We start from the raw sequence: 15632 nt of genomic DNA, 5'->3' as shown, positions 1-15632 counted from the left end.
GCATCCTTTCTTGTAAATTTCTTAACTTCAGCGGTTGTTATTTTCCAAAAGTACTCTCTTACAGCCTTCCAGTCATCACTGGACAAGATAATTTGATTTTGTAATAAAACATTACTGATAAATCTGTAAACAAGTTCAAGTAATCGGATAACTTGACTGAATCTATGTTTTAATGGATCGATAATGTAATTTGACAATTCGTACCTGGATATTACCTCGTCAGATATTTTTCTTACACATGTGAAAACAAGTATATCTGGTGATTCTTCATGGTGTGCAATTTCTTTTATTGTTTCGGATAAGTCTTCTTTCAAATTGAGTGTGTTAACGTTGTATGCAGGAAATTTTGGTACGTCTGACTTCATCCACTCGAATCATTCTAGTAACTCTCGCATCCTTCTAGTAACTCTCGCATCTCCCATAATATGGTAAATTATATTTAAACCATCACCAAAATAAAGCCTATTTTGAATGTTATGAACTTTGGACAGAGAAAGAATATCCTGGAGTAATGTAATAAGTTTTGATAAACCGTGTTGCAAACTATCGGGACTTTTTAATTTCCATACTGCAACATTCAGTATTATTTCGACTACGGGTTGCACATTCGGTAACATGGGATATTCCATAATACCAACCTGGTTCACCCCCTTGGAAGAAATAGAGAATAAACCATCGGCTCTAAATTTGCAGATAACGCAAAAGTATTTTGCAAATTGCCTCCACGTGCGTAGGTAACAATATCTCTGCAGCTGTAGCTCCATCTTGGCCAACAAAAACTGCGGCCACTTCGTCATGGTGTAGCAAGTTGTATCGTTTTCGATAACTGGCAACTCTCATGCACATGTGTACTTCCCTAGCTATTTCATCAGCCTTTACAGGAGTTTGTCCGTCAGGAGGGTAAAGATCCCAACACGATACCATATTTTACCGCAGAGGAAGGTCGAGGATTTACTCCATATGAAACGAACGAAACTGCACTATTATACTTACGTATATTGGCTTAAAAATTCCGTGCCTGATCAGTATCACTATTTGTTAACAGTTGCCTTAGCTGCACAAATTATCAAGTGCAATTTTGCTGTTATGACAGCATTTGAAACATTCTTCATTTTCAAACCTCAACAGCTTGACAATACTCACATTTTTTGTTCATAATACCTAAATAATAAACACTAGGCAATACATGTCGACGTGCAACATTATAGTATGGGGCATTTCTGCGAGCACGAGGGTAAAGACCCCAACACGATGCCATATCAAAAACCACGATACCATATAAAAATCGCCATTGTTGAGCCATGACTTGCCTTGCAGCATCTTGAGCACGTATACGGGAAGGGTGATCAGTATTTTCTAAACGACGTGCCGCAGCATTTTGAGCACGTCTATTAGCAGCATGATTAGTATTTTTAAATGACGTGAAACAGCTTGCCTGTCAGCATCTTGAGCACGTCTGTTGGCAGCTTGCTCGTTGCTTTTAGCATTACGAACTGCCTGCCTTACAGCATCACTATGACGCCTGCTGTTGACATGGTTAACAGTTTCAGTACAACGCAAAGACGCAACACATTGTGCAAGTCTACGCCTAGCTAAGTACACATCATCAATAATTGATGCACGTAGTATGAAGTTTACATGAACTTCATGTGGCAGTTCACCATGTTGAGGAATACTTAACATTTGGCCCATAATGAGACCTACTAACCTCTGATTATTCCCAGGGCGTTGCAATACCCACCAGCATTATTGAAAAGCCTAAAAGCACGTTTAGGGTTGTTACTTTTATTACTACTCTTTTGACATTGGAGAAAAATACACAGCCTAGTCTAGCTAGTTACCACAAATTCTAATAAACAAAATAAGAAAACAGTTAAACCTGGTGGAGTAGCTGTTATGGAATATCATACTGCAAATCGGGAAACATTTATTTGAGTACAGACTTAAATGTCTGTACAGACGGAAACGTTCACTAATTTTCTGAATTAAAAAAGGAAGTAAACAGAGCGTGTTTGATTAAGGCTTTTTCAATTGGCATTATATTTCTCATTTTCTGAAGAAATAATAAAATTTCGTATGTTTTTTGCAGTAACCCTACATACAGTAAGCTAAGAAATAGCTTCATAACGGTATGTCAAGGAATGGGAAATGTTCAAAAATTTTGAACAAAAATAGTGCTAAACTTCTTATCACGACCAGAGCCCTCTTATATCAGAGCCCTCATAGAAGTTTACCTCCTTTTGTAAATGGCTTTTTTTTAAAAAAAAAATTAAATTGCTTTGTAATAAAAAAAGATTTAACAATGCCTAATTGAGGACGTGAACATGTGTATTCTCCAAAAAAAAACCAAGCATTGGGCAAGAACATTTTGTTTATAAGGATTTGACTTGCTTATTAAGTAAGTTTTATTGTTTCCTTGATAATGAAATTTAGCAATGAAGTCAAAACCAGCCTCTTTTTTTCTAGAATCACTCTTTTGTTAAAATGTAAACATTACCAGAAGAAATAGTTTTGTTTCGTTAATGTATTGCGCAAATAGTATCATTATTTGAGAAAAAATAAAACAAGTTTGAAAGTTAAGAAGTATTTATTTGTTAAGCTTTTCGTTACTAACTAAACTAAGCACATCTTCAGACTAAAAAAAGTTTATTCTGGACAACTTTCAAACTCGTTTCATTTTTTATGAATTAATAAACAATGTCTGTTATTTTTACCAGTATCATTCTTATAAAGTCTTAGAAGTTTAGCTAAAGATAAATTTGAAATTTCTTACTTTCACACTCTCCTTATTAACCTTGCCTGTTACGTCTTTTATCGTTGACAAAGGAAGACAAAGGAATTTATAAACGCGGTTGGCTAGCCAACTATATTAAAAAATTATGGGAATTCTAATTGTAATAAAAAAAATTGATTACTTACTAAAACTCCTAGTTAGCTAGCTAGCTATAAATTAATTCTTTATCTTGATTGATGTCTCTCTCTTTCTCTCTTTGACTGTACTTAGAAAATTAATTTCTCTCTTAACCCAAAATAGTGAATGTGTCACAACATATAAATTTTGTTTTCCTTTAATATTTATAAATGTAAATAGCTAGCAAGTAACCTATACTTTCTTCGTCCGTCTTCCTGAATTTCAAAAACGTGCGGCTGCTTTGGTCGTCAAGGAAAACTTGGATTTTCCAATAAATATAATTACCCTATTTTGATGCCGTGTTTTGATTTTTTTTGAGCAAATGAAAATGTTTTATGTTGATCATATGATTTATAATGCAAACAAACTAAATCTTGCGGCTTTTTTCAGCAAAAAAAACGTACAAGTTTTTTTGGTTTTTTTGTAGGCTGGGATTTTAGATTAAAACATTAGGTAATTTGTTTAGAACAGTAGACAATTAAAACTAATGGTCAGCTTTGTTAGAATTGTGGTTATTCTTGTAAGAAAATATGTAATATTTTCGGCAACATCAAAGGAAAATGAACGCATCCACTTTGTCTGTTACAGACACACAGACACACTCTCCGTATTATCGTATTATTATAAGAGACAAATACTGCTTAAACAACATATACACATCCCATGTATACCACAGCCATTTTGGGAAACTCTCGTTGACTGAACAGAAGGCCCTGTAAAATTAGGCTTCTTGACGGCTAAAAATTGTTTCTTAAGATTACTACATAACCTTAAAGAATTGAATCAAATACATAACCTTGGTCGCTCAACCATTGTGGGTCCATTCCTCCACAATTATGCTGGATTTTCTCACAGAATACCTTCAAAAATTTTTATGATAGGACAAGCACCGCATGATTGGCTTTTCTTTACCAAACAAGTAATGTTGTTTACGAAATCCCGTGTAAAGATTGTGATGCAATGTACATAGGCGAAGCAAAAAGAAAGTTTAAGCAATGAATACAAGAATATATGCGCGCAGTGAGAAACGTAGATGTGAAGAAAAACGAAATTGCGGACCACAGCTGGAGCAAAAGTCATCAGTTTAATTGGGATGAGAAGAAAATCATTGACAGAGAATCCAGAACAACAGCCAGGAAGATTAAAGAAACCATCAACAGTGTAGCACGTAACAAACACATAAACAGCATCTCGTATCAACTTCCCGAGATTTGGTTACTAGCCCTACAGAAAAAAGTAGTGACCTACATCTAGGTCCGAAAATGTTAATTACCGTAATTAACTGTAATTATCAGCTCGTTTCTGATTGGTTAATTTTTATAAATTTCGATTCCCTGCAACTATATAAATACATCCTCAACATCATTTTCCTTTGCCCGATGATGGGAGAAGGATCTTTTGAAACGTCGCCTACTAAACTATCATGTTCAAGAAATGATAAACTTTCCACAGTATAATTTATTATGTTTTCCAACATTTTTCTTTTGTCAGACCATGATGAAAATTCGCAGAAATGCGTTTTCGTTCTGACGTTGTTAAGCATATCGCTAATAATTTCCATAAGAAGTTTGTTTGGAGAAATCAAACCATAAAAAACGGAAAGCTAGGATGGCTCCAATAAAACACTGCTATTTATAAGGTTGAATGGTTTATTGGCGAGATTTACTTCTCTAGATAAAATTGTATTTTGTGATCTAAGATGCATAACCTCCTTATTCATGGTTAACATTCCTTCCTTTTCGCCAAGTTCAGCTTATACCTTTTGCTTTTTTCTTGCTATTGTGCTTCTCTTTTTATCTTCATGGGGTCGATGGTCTGTGTATGTAAATACAAAAGTAGTGATTATTTAAAATCTTACATAATTTCTAACATTGTTAATGGTGTAAGTGTATACAACATTGAAGATAGCACATGCACATAATTTAAATTGAAAAAAAGAAAAGCAAACTTAGAGTTTTTTGTACTTTTAACAATTTTTAGGTTCATTGATTGCCTCCATTATGCAATATTTATATAATTTACGACCTAAAAAGTACAAATCCCTATTAATTATCAAGTCACAATAATTAAATCAATCTTGTAGAAAATAGCAAGACAATTTATTCGAAAATTTCTCAAATTTTATTGGTAAAGGTAAGAAATTAAACTAAAAAACTAAAACTGGTTTCCTGATTAGGTATGTATTTTCTTGGAGGAAAGAATACGGAAGGAGAAACAACTCTTTTAATTCTATTGAAACACTGCGTGAGGTTCTAGCAGGTGTCTGTATAGAAACTTAATTTCAAATTTTGGCGGTTGTGTGACTAAATTATTCGTGAATAACAATTCGTAACTATGATTGGTTATAAAAACAATTAGATAATTTGATGATGAATTTGATAATATTATCAAAACAAGAAGCCATATTGAAATCGGTAAAATTTCTTTTGTTCTTATGTTAACATAATTAGCGAAGAAGCACATGCTCGACACTTTCGTAAACAAAAAGAAAAAGGTTATATTTTGTTTTAAAACGACGTTCTGTTATACGAAGTTATTTCTTTAGTTAGAATAAACATTAATCCAGCACACATTTTGTCGGCACTCGTCCGGCGCATATCTATCTATATTGTTTTTCATGATCAAAGTGGTATACTCAAGCCTGCAAAAATAGGTTAATATCATGGTTAAACGCTTATTTCCAAATGTACTGTTGAAGTTTTTAACAGCAATGTTTACCGACTTATATTATGCACACTTTCCATACGAATATCACATGCCTGCAGCGTGTTACAGTCAGATTTCAATAGAAAAAAGTTAGCCCCTATTAAAGGAGAATATGGAATTTGATCATTTATTGCGAAAAAGACTCGGTCGAGCACGTCACGCACTGATTCTTTTGAAATTAAAAACAATAGAAAATTTAATACATTTAAAGCGTACAGAAATGAAGTTGTTTCTCCTTCTGTATTCTTTCCTCCAAGGTATTATTTAATCGGTAGCAAGTTTTTCTTTCTGATGTAGAAAAAGTTTCCAGATAGCTATGCACAAAAATAATTTTCCTTTCTGTTACTTAGCCAAAACTGGTGAAAAACAACATAAAATCTTGGTGAGGAGAAAAGAAATATTTTTACCAATTGCACATATTTGTGATAAAGATCTCTAAATAAATATACTCTTTGCTAGTAAAATATATAGTGTTCAAAAAAAAAGTTTAACAAAAAGTCTCTCACATGAGAAGTGTAAATATTTGATAAAATATTTGATAAATAATAATTACATCTTATGCATCAGGTAGTTAAAAAATATGGGAGAAGTTACGGGACAAGACAAAAATAACCTGTAAACGAGAGTACTTACAGAGCATTTAAGGACAAAAAGACACAGGGGGGGTAAGAATGTACATAGTGTCTTTGATAATTTAAATAACAAGGTTATAAAAGAAAATGTAGGTTTTCAAAGTATTTTTAAATTGTAACGATAGACAATGTTTTCTGCATGTGCAATAAAAAACAAAGCAATGGCATTTTCGCGATCGGATTGGTTAAAATATTTCAGCGCATTTATTTTTAATTCATGAATTTGTTACAATCGTATTCTTGGATTTCAAAAGCGATTGAGAAAATTATATGACTATTGAGAAACAAGTTTGTAACCGTCCACTGCGTCAGAGTTCAATGGAAGTGGTGCAGGAAGTGGTAAGTTTGCCAAATATTAAATTTTATGCGATCAAGGTTTTAAAATAGATGTAGCTGGTTATTTTAAAATGTTTTACATTTAAATTTCTAGATATGTCTTCTGTACTTACTTCTCCATCACCAATAACAGTCATGAAAAATAAAAAACTGCTATTAGAAAAGTTTCAATCTCTTGAAAAAACAGGTCGAATAAAAAACACACCAAACGTTGTTGCCTCTTCTTGTCGTAATGTTACCCATGATTATGTATTTGTCAAAGGTATTTCATCAATAACCTACCTAGGTCGGTATAGATAAGTTGCAGCGTGACGTAATATTTTAATTTTGCATCCAGAACAATGGGTATGTTTACGTATATGGTCAGGTAAAAAAATATAAACAACAGACCGCAACGATCTAAGGTATTAGGTGAAAAATCAGATTTGTAAATCAATATGGAAAGGGTTGTGGAGCGATTGTCAGGGTCCCCTAGGTTCGCAAGCGAAAAATCGTAGGCGCCCTTTTGATCGAATCGTATAACAAACAAGTTTTCACCTGCTTCATGTTATCCCATCAAACGGTTTTTAGATTTTCCATAGCGAATTTAATTTAATGAAATATATCCCGCATTAGCAGTATCGCAGTCTGTTCCGAACGCAATATTCCACGGGCCAGTGACATTGTTGTTTAAAATCTTATGTTTCAAAAAATGCTAAAAAATGTTAAACGAAACAAGAATGGTATACGGCATCGGTGTACAGTTTGGGAAAGACACGTCTCCCTTAATAAGAAATTTACAAAAGAAAAACCAACAAATAACAAGATAAACTTACTGGGCAACACTGATAAAATGGCATAATTTTTAAAATTTTAGATGTATAGGAATGAAATCGTATAAAAAAGCTATATACTCTCCACTGTACTTACTGTCACTTATATTTGGCTATTTAATGAGGATATAGGCTTCGCTGCTCCCCGCAAGAATAATTTCAGTTCCCTTTCAATCTTGTATTCTCTAACATCTTTATATTAGCGTAAAAACCCGATTCTGGTCTTCTTTTTTTGACAGATGCGTGGTCTAGCAGTTTGTTATAAAAATATCTTTACTTGACAAATTCCTTCTGAAAATATGTAACCACTCTGTCAGTTTCTCTCGTCTACCAGATATATTTTTAAATTTAAATATGTCTATTTAGAATTTGTGGAACACTACATATCAAGCAGCAGTGAGGAAAAATTTGGGTTGGAACTTGGCAGACAGTAGGTAACCTGTGTGTATTAGTGTGGTTTAAGTGCGTTTTAAATGAGTTTAATAAATGCCGAAGGGATTTCCAACGATTTTGTGACTTGTTTTGCATGTTTTTTAAGGTGGGAGAGGAAAAGTTTTTAATCAAGAAAGTTCAGCTTCTTTCAGGTTAAAAACTTTGGGAAATGTGTTTTCTAACGTTCAATTATTTGTGAAATATTAAGAAAGAGAGAAAGGCGGATTCGGATTTTAAATTAAAACACAATTAAACCATGGTGAAAATTCTGACCCCTGTGGAACCCCAGATGTTATTGGTTTAGCAGAGGATAAAGAGTCGTGATATTACATAAATAATCGTTAAACCAAGCAAGTTCTGTTCTCCGTATCTAAAAACACATCAGTTTAGCCAGAAGTAGACTTATAGAATCAGAGACTTTTCTCGCCTATGGTTAATTTAAAACGAAAAAGACCGAATGAATAATCTTCTTAAGGGAGAATTTATAGTATACAATCGTTAGCCCGTGGAAAAATCCACGGATTCGCCCGTCCTTTTTATACCGCATCACGTGCGTCTCGCTACTTGCGCAGCTAAGCTATCACTTTGCGTGACAGACACACAGACAGACGTATACGGGTATTATAATATAGATTTATTACTCGGGTAAAAGGGCGGCATCAATATTTCTGAATATTGTGCAATGTGATTGGTTTGAACTCATGTCACAGCGGCCAATATTCCACGGTATTGCCCGCTACCATAGCAACCTTGTTTAAAGTTTAAATATGGTAGCTTTAAGTGTAAATAAACACGGAAAAAAGTAAGCAAAACGCAAAAATTGAAAGTTACTTTTGTGTTTTTAAGAGTTCATGTTGCAGTTACAATAAAATCGTGTGATGTTTACACGATATTTGGTTTAAAAAAATTTATATTAGTTAGTTCGAATGTACGTTCCATATGGAAATAGTTATGGGATTTCTATAAAAACATGGTTTCTACGTCCTGCTTATAATGTTATATTATTGGTCGTAAAATGCAGTACCCGGATAATAACCCGGGTACTGCATTTCGAACCTTCGAATATTGGCCTCCGTCACGTATTACCCTCACAAGCTTGGGCAATACTTTGACGTCGGTCAATATTCTCCGGTATTGCCCTCATAAACAGTTATTATAGGGTTAGTATTAAATGCTGCTAGCGTCCCTATTCCATCTCTTCTCATATGTAGAAAAAGAGAAGGAAGTTCGTAATAATGTTTTTAATTTTATTTTCTCCAACACATAATTTTATCACCGGTTTTAGTTTATTATTTAGATTTTCAATGTGAGTCAATGAGAGAACAAATTTGTTTGTATATAATTTACTGTCTCTATAATAATAGCCGTCGTCTGTCTGTCTGTTCAAAAGGGTTACCGATATTCCTTTGATCTTTCCGCGAATTTTTAGAAAACAGGGGGTTGTTTAATGGAAAACTTTATAATTAATTGAACTAAACTCAAGAAATTAATTTATTACCTTATTTAATTTAATTACTTTAAGTTATGAACCTTGATGAAAAAAATAAATTAAGAGATAAAAATGAATGAATTACTTTAATACGCCATTTTTAATAATAGTTACCCCCGTGACCTCAATCGCCGTTTATCGCATGTTTTAACCCTCACCGGATAAATATTTACATAAATTATCCTGTTCCTCCCTGCACTTGTGCCTCGATTTAATTACCCAATCAACAGTCTTGATTATATGTATAAGCCAATCAATAAGCATTGCATTTTCCGCGGCAATTGTTACACTTTTACTGCCCGGATAAGAAAATAGAAAATACGATGTAGCAACGAAGTTATGGCAAGATAAGACAAGAAATTTTCCTGAATAATTCTTTGGAAAGTATCTCATTAATTATTTGCCGTTTTTACCCTTCCTAATTTCTACTTTTGAAATTAATTTCTATTTCTACTTGTGAGAATACAATTAGCTAGCTAGCTAGCTACATCTTTGGTGTTTGCTTAATTTTAGTTTGTTGTTTATTAGCTGCGTCAATTTTTATTCTTTAGCTAGCTACGTACCTATAGCTGTGGGCTACATATAGCCTCTTTCATCACCTTAAACTTTTGCATATAATTTTTTGTAATGTTGTTATTTTTTTCTTTTTTTTTCAATTTTTTTGGAGGTTTTTTTTTTCCATTGAAAACCGTCTTTATCTTTCCCACCATTTTTTTGCCAAAATTGAAAGGACCGGTTGGAAACCGGCCCTTTATGTACATTTCGGTACTCCTTGTACCGAGCATAGGTTGGAAACCGGCCCTTTATGTACATTTCGGTACTCCTTGTACCGAGCATAGGTTAGTTCCTAAAAATAAAATGGTGTGACAGTAAGAATAAACTGTAAGATAGATTAAAATCTTGCATTTGGAGATTTAAAGATCTTTGATGGATGGTTACAATGGATTACTTACATCTGTACAACCACCTTCAACCACCTTCTCTACAACATGTTCCTCTTCATTTACACGTCCCTCCTGGACCACGGCTTCTTTGACACTTTTGTCCACCACAATACCCTCTTTTATGTGTTCCGCCATTATAATTTTGTATTGTTTGACTAAAAGGAAAAAAATAGAGGGTGAGTAGTGATCATGTTTTTCAATACAGCAGTAGTACAGCAAAGACATGGTTTTGTACCCCCGTTTTTGTCTTCATTTTTTGCAAGTACACAAAATTGTTGTATTTTTAAGTGAAATAAAAAAGTAGAAAACATGTTTTAAGCCACGGAATTATGCACCCCACCCTATAAAACACTCAGCTAATTAAACACATTCAAAAAAATGGAAACACAGTAATGAGAAATAACAACATGGTGAAGTAGGGAGTAGAACTGTTTTTTTAAGTGACAATTAATTTGAACAGGACAATTAATTTGAACAGATTACTGAACATGGCAAACATACCTTCAAAGAGGTACTCAGTAATTTGCCTGAAACGCAACACACATACCTATCAAGAGGTACACAATAACTTGTTGCAGTACAGCCCACATACCTTTCAAGAGGTAAACAGTAACTTGCTGTCAATCATTGTATCAGTAATAGAAAATTAAAATATTTACAACACTTGTGGAAAAACAACATTCTTTGTGAAACATCTATTCCCTACATAACCTTGTTGATAAGTACTGACAACCTTTACCTTTACTGCAGCAAATGACCGTGCTCGTGAAAAAGCAACATACAATTGTCCATGGCTAAAGCAAGGTCTACGCAAGTATATACCAACTTTCTCTTTTGGCCTTGACTCTTATTTATAGTCAATGCGTAAGACAATCTTAAAGGAAACTGGGTGCGTTTAATTTAAAAGGGTAGATTTGTATCATTTGGACAGAGGAACACTCTCGGAATTAACACAGGATCACCTCTACGGATATCGGTAAGAATTTCACAATCGATAACATTTGCACGCAGATTCCGAACCATTAACCTTGTACCATTACAAAGACCGTCTTTAAGGGACAGATTTCTTAACAACATTACAACACATCCAACTTTGACATTTAATTGGTGTGGTGGCATACCACTTGGAGTTAAGGAATTAATAAACTCCATGGGATATAAATCAATTTCTTCTTGATCATCCGAAACAACAGAGAGAGGTAGGAAGCAGTTAATACGAACACTATAAAATGTTCGGGGGACCAGCAAGCCTGAACCTGTTATATTTTTATATTACCATCATTTTAATTATTTCCTTTTTTCTAGAAAGCTTAAAAACTGAGTTAATAAATGAAATTTTATCTTGGAAACTTTATTCCTGATTTAGTTCAAGGTAATGTTTTATTTATTTCGTATATTTTTTTATCTTTGTTTCTCTCAGGCATTATCATTATCTTTACTAAAAGCCGCATGTCTACCTCCACCTAAGCCACCAATAATCAATACTTGATTACTGGTGGCTTACCCCGGCGTTTCGACGCCGGGTTTCCTGGCTAGTATATATAATATTTAATTGATTATCCTTTCAAAAAAATTGTCATAATAATAACAACCTATAATCATAGTAACAACCTTCGTGCCAGTAATTTTCATGACGTCATGGTAAGAAGCGGGAAAGAATGCACGAAATGTCAACCTGCCTGTCTGTCTGTCAATGATTATTATCAATGAGAACCGAACCTCTGAGAATGGTAATAACTATTGACGACTTAATTTCTTTAATTTGTGTGAACAAGTAGACACGAGAGAACGATGAGGTAAATATATGCGATAGGGCGATTGATCCCTTGCGGAATCTTCCACGTACTAACGACTAGTATAACGTAGTAGATTTAATTCAATACAGTCAGCAACAAGCTGACGTTGCGCAATTTAGCCCAAAGTCACTGCTTGATGTTTTTAAAAACCCTGGTATTTCCAAAGTGAAGCTGTACTGTAACAGTCAACGTACAAATCTTCAAAAATACGCGCCGAAATTATACTTCAGTGTTGTTAAAATTTAGAGTTCTGACAAAATCTAGAAAACTTACCTTGAACATTTTGAAATCTTCATGGGAATAGACCCCCACCCTCTTTCTCCCTTGTACAAATATTGCAGTGACGCAATATTCTATAACGTCAATGCATTTTTATGCACATTTAGATAGACTCCCCTACGTGCCCAGTGATTTTAGGCTAAATTTTTACCCTTCGTGAAGAAACATTTTTGTATTAACCTTATTCCATGAAATGAACGAGTCATAAAATTAAATTAAATGCAGTGTTAATTTAAGCACTGTTAATTTCATGACATGTTAATTAAAATACTGTTAATTTGGTGATTTTTTTATAATGTCTAAAAGCTTAAAAAACATAAAAATCTAATTTTTTTTACAAATTTTTTACTAGTTCCTCCCCACCGACGATAGCTCAACGGTGTTGTTTTTTAGCGATCTTTTCTTAAAATAGTTTTTGTATAATCTTCATACTCTGATTTAAGTGGAAAATTAACTAACAGCACTTTTTCTTCCAAACTATTTAAATTTTTAACATTGTCTTTCCAAACAAAACTTTTATTTCTATTGCCAAACAGCCTTGTAATAGAGACCGCGGCACTACCGTGGGTTCGACTGTTGCCGTAATTTTTGCTTCGTGTGATATCGCATATTCTCAAATTCGCGTTAATTAAATGCATTTCTGAAAAAAAATTTGCTCAACCGCGTTAATTAAATGCCTTTTCATTTAATCATAATTTCATTGAATCGCGTTAATTTCATGACCGGTAATTTAATTTGCGTTAATTTCTTGACTCGTTAATTACATGGAATAGCGCAAAACAAAGTAGATAAACTCCCGTACGTGCCCAGTGATGTTAAGCCTAATTTTTACCCTTTGTCGATAAAAATATTTACATATAAACGACGGAGATAGACCACCCTTTGTGCCCAGTGATTTTAGGCGAAATTTTCACCCGTCGTGGTGAAACACTTTTAAATTAAAACAAAGTAGTTAAACTCCCTTACGTCCCCAGTGATTTTAATCTTAATTTTTCCCTTCGTGAAGAAATACTTATGAAAACAAGAATTTTACAGAGAATTTTATTTTTAGCTCTCCCTTTTCCCAGAAAATCAGATAGGATGATACGGGGAAGAGGAAGAGAGAAAATAGATTTCATCATTAAGAATAATGAAAAATACCAGATTTCTTATCACATTTCCCAATCATTTTACCAGGGTTGTAGCTATGCATGAGTAATTAACAAAGCAGTTTTAGCATTTTTTTAATATTTTCAACTATTTACTATTATGATTAAGTCTGTCACAAACCCTGTTTCTCTCTACTCCATCTTATTAACTGTCAACAATCATATAATTGTATGAAGCATTGTGATGGTTAACCTAAACACTTACAGTTTGTTGGCAATATAAAGAACAAAAGTTTAGAAAATCCTTCCTTTAATGGTAATCTATTATTTTCAGGTTAATATCCAGTAAGAAGGAAAAGAATGAAAAAATAAATTGTCTTGTACATATTGTTTTCTTATCACAACGTCTGAATTTTAGCTGTGAACGTGCTTAATTTTTGGCATAATCTTAGCCTTAATCTATTTTAGTACACTGGTTGTCTGTCTGGTGAGGAAAAATTTGTTTTCGCGGAAAAAAATTACTAGAAATTTCATTTGCGCAAAAAAACTCCAACATGGTAACTCTCTTAATACGAAATTTTAGAATTACGATATTATCTCTGTTGTCATGTTATAATGTACAAACTACATACTTTTTGTACTTGCCATATACTTTTTGCCATATGTTTTTTTACAAAATGCACCCTCCCCCATCCTGTTACAAAATGGCGGCACTTACTGATACTATCATAAAAACAAACCAGTAGAAAAGACCAGTGTCAGGCATATATATATATATATATATATATATATATATATATATATATATATATATATATATATATATATATATATATATATATATATATATATATATATATATATATATATATATATATATATATATATATATATATATATATATATATATATATATATATATATATATATATATATATATATATATATATATATATATATATATATATATATATATATATATATATATATATATATATATATATATATATATATATATATATATAGCAATTTTGCAAACTATATATGCACTACTTTGCTGTAAACTAAAAATTTGCTCATAACTAAACTCGCTTTCATGTTATTTGTTTTTTGGTCTTCAAGTATATAAATTGGCAGAATGGGCCTAATTGGTTGTCATCGCTTGTTAGTTTGTTTAATAGCAAAGCAATAAACTAACTCCGTTTTTTCCGGGGCAGTGCGTCCTCTTTTCATTAGAAAAGTATTATCATTACAGCTAATTGTGTTGTGACCTCATCTTCAATATCTTGTCAAGAGTGTTTTAAAATCGTTACTTAAACAAATATTATATTCAATTTTTAGAAGTTAAAAAGGTGCAGAGCTCTCTTCGAAATAATGCAGGATGACGTAAAAAATCTTCAAAGAATGGTTAAAATATTGTAAGTATATTTATTTTGAGAATGTCGCCTCCGGAATTCGAAAATGAATTGGGTAACCCACGTACACAAAAATACAGGTAAATTCAAAAGGAGGTCTACTCGCTAAAATAAATCCGCAAGATTAACACATTTTTTGTATCCCGTGTAGGTAATTTTTATTTTGTCTGCTGTGTACCATTTAAAGTTATTTTTATTTTCTATTTAGAAGTATGCGGACCAAGTGAGACATTAATGGCATAGAATTCTTATATTCAATGCAATATATTGTTAACTATTTGACTTCATTTAAACTACGTCTTTTTTTAAAAAGCATCCAGTACTACGAATTCCCTTCTCATTTTGTAGCGAATTCTTTTTTCTTTCTTTTTATGAAGTACTTATCACATGTAGTTACACAAATGTCTAAACCCGACCATTTCACATCATAAACATTTAAGTCGTAAAAAGCTGTTGTATTATGAACTTACACAGTACCACATTATATATCAGATTCACATGTATCATAATTACCCAGGACACAAAATGTAAAAAGAAACTCCTCCTCTGAATGAGCGCCTATGTTTAAAAAACCTTTTCAAAGAAAAAAAGTAAGCTACAGCTCTCTCTGGTAATTGAACGCTCCTGGTTGCACCAAATTAAAAAGGAAATGTCGGAGAGAGCCGGGGTGGGCAGGGATTAAAAGATAGATTATGTATAGCGTATATTACGTAGAATTCACTTTTGTTGAGAGATGTTTTATGGTTTGAAATTCAATGAGCGCATTTATTAATTGAATTTAAACAAAAAATA

At 32.9% G+C, this 15632-nt stretch overlaps 1 long non-coding RNA gene across 2 annotated transcripts; it reads left to right on the top strand.

The window, feature by feature from the left end:
* The first annotated feature begins 7919 nt into the window (after positions 1–7919).
* LOC130625623 (uncharacterized) lies at positions 7920–15370 on the top strand. Of its 2 annotated transcripts, XR_008981747.1 has the most exons (4): positions 7920–10105; positions 10158–11634; positions 14767–14843; positions 15049–15370. It is a non-coding gene; the product is annotated as an uncharacterized LOC130625623 (long non-coding RNA). The 2 variants fall into 2 exon arrangements; XR_008981746.1 differs by having other exon boundaries at positions 7920–11634.
* Positions 15371–15632: the final 262 nt, after the last annotated feature.

Source organism: Hydractinia symbiolongicarpus, chromosome 14, assembly GCF_029227915.1.
Source record: "Hydractinia symbiolongicarpus strain clone_291-10 chromosome 14, HSymV2.1, whole genome shotgun sequence".
NCBI classification, from domain to species: domain Eukaryota; kingdom Metazoa; phylum Cnidaria; class Hydrozoa; order Anthoathecata; family Hydractiniidae; genus Hydractinia; species Hydractinia symbiolongicarpus.
Note: the sequence above shows the minus strand (reverse complement) of the source record. Positions and strands in the feature narration are given on the sequence as shown.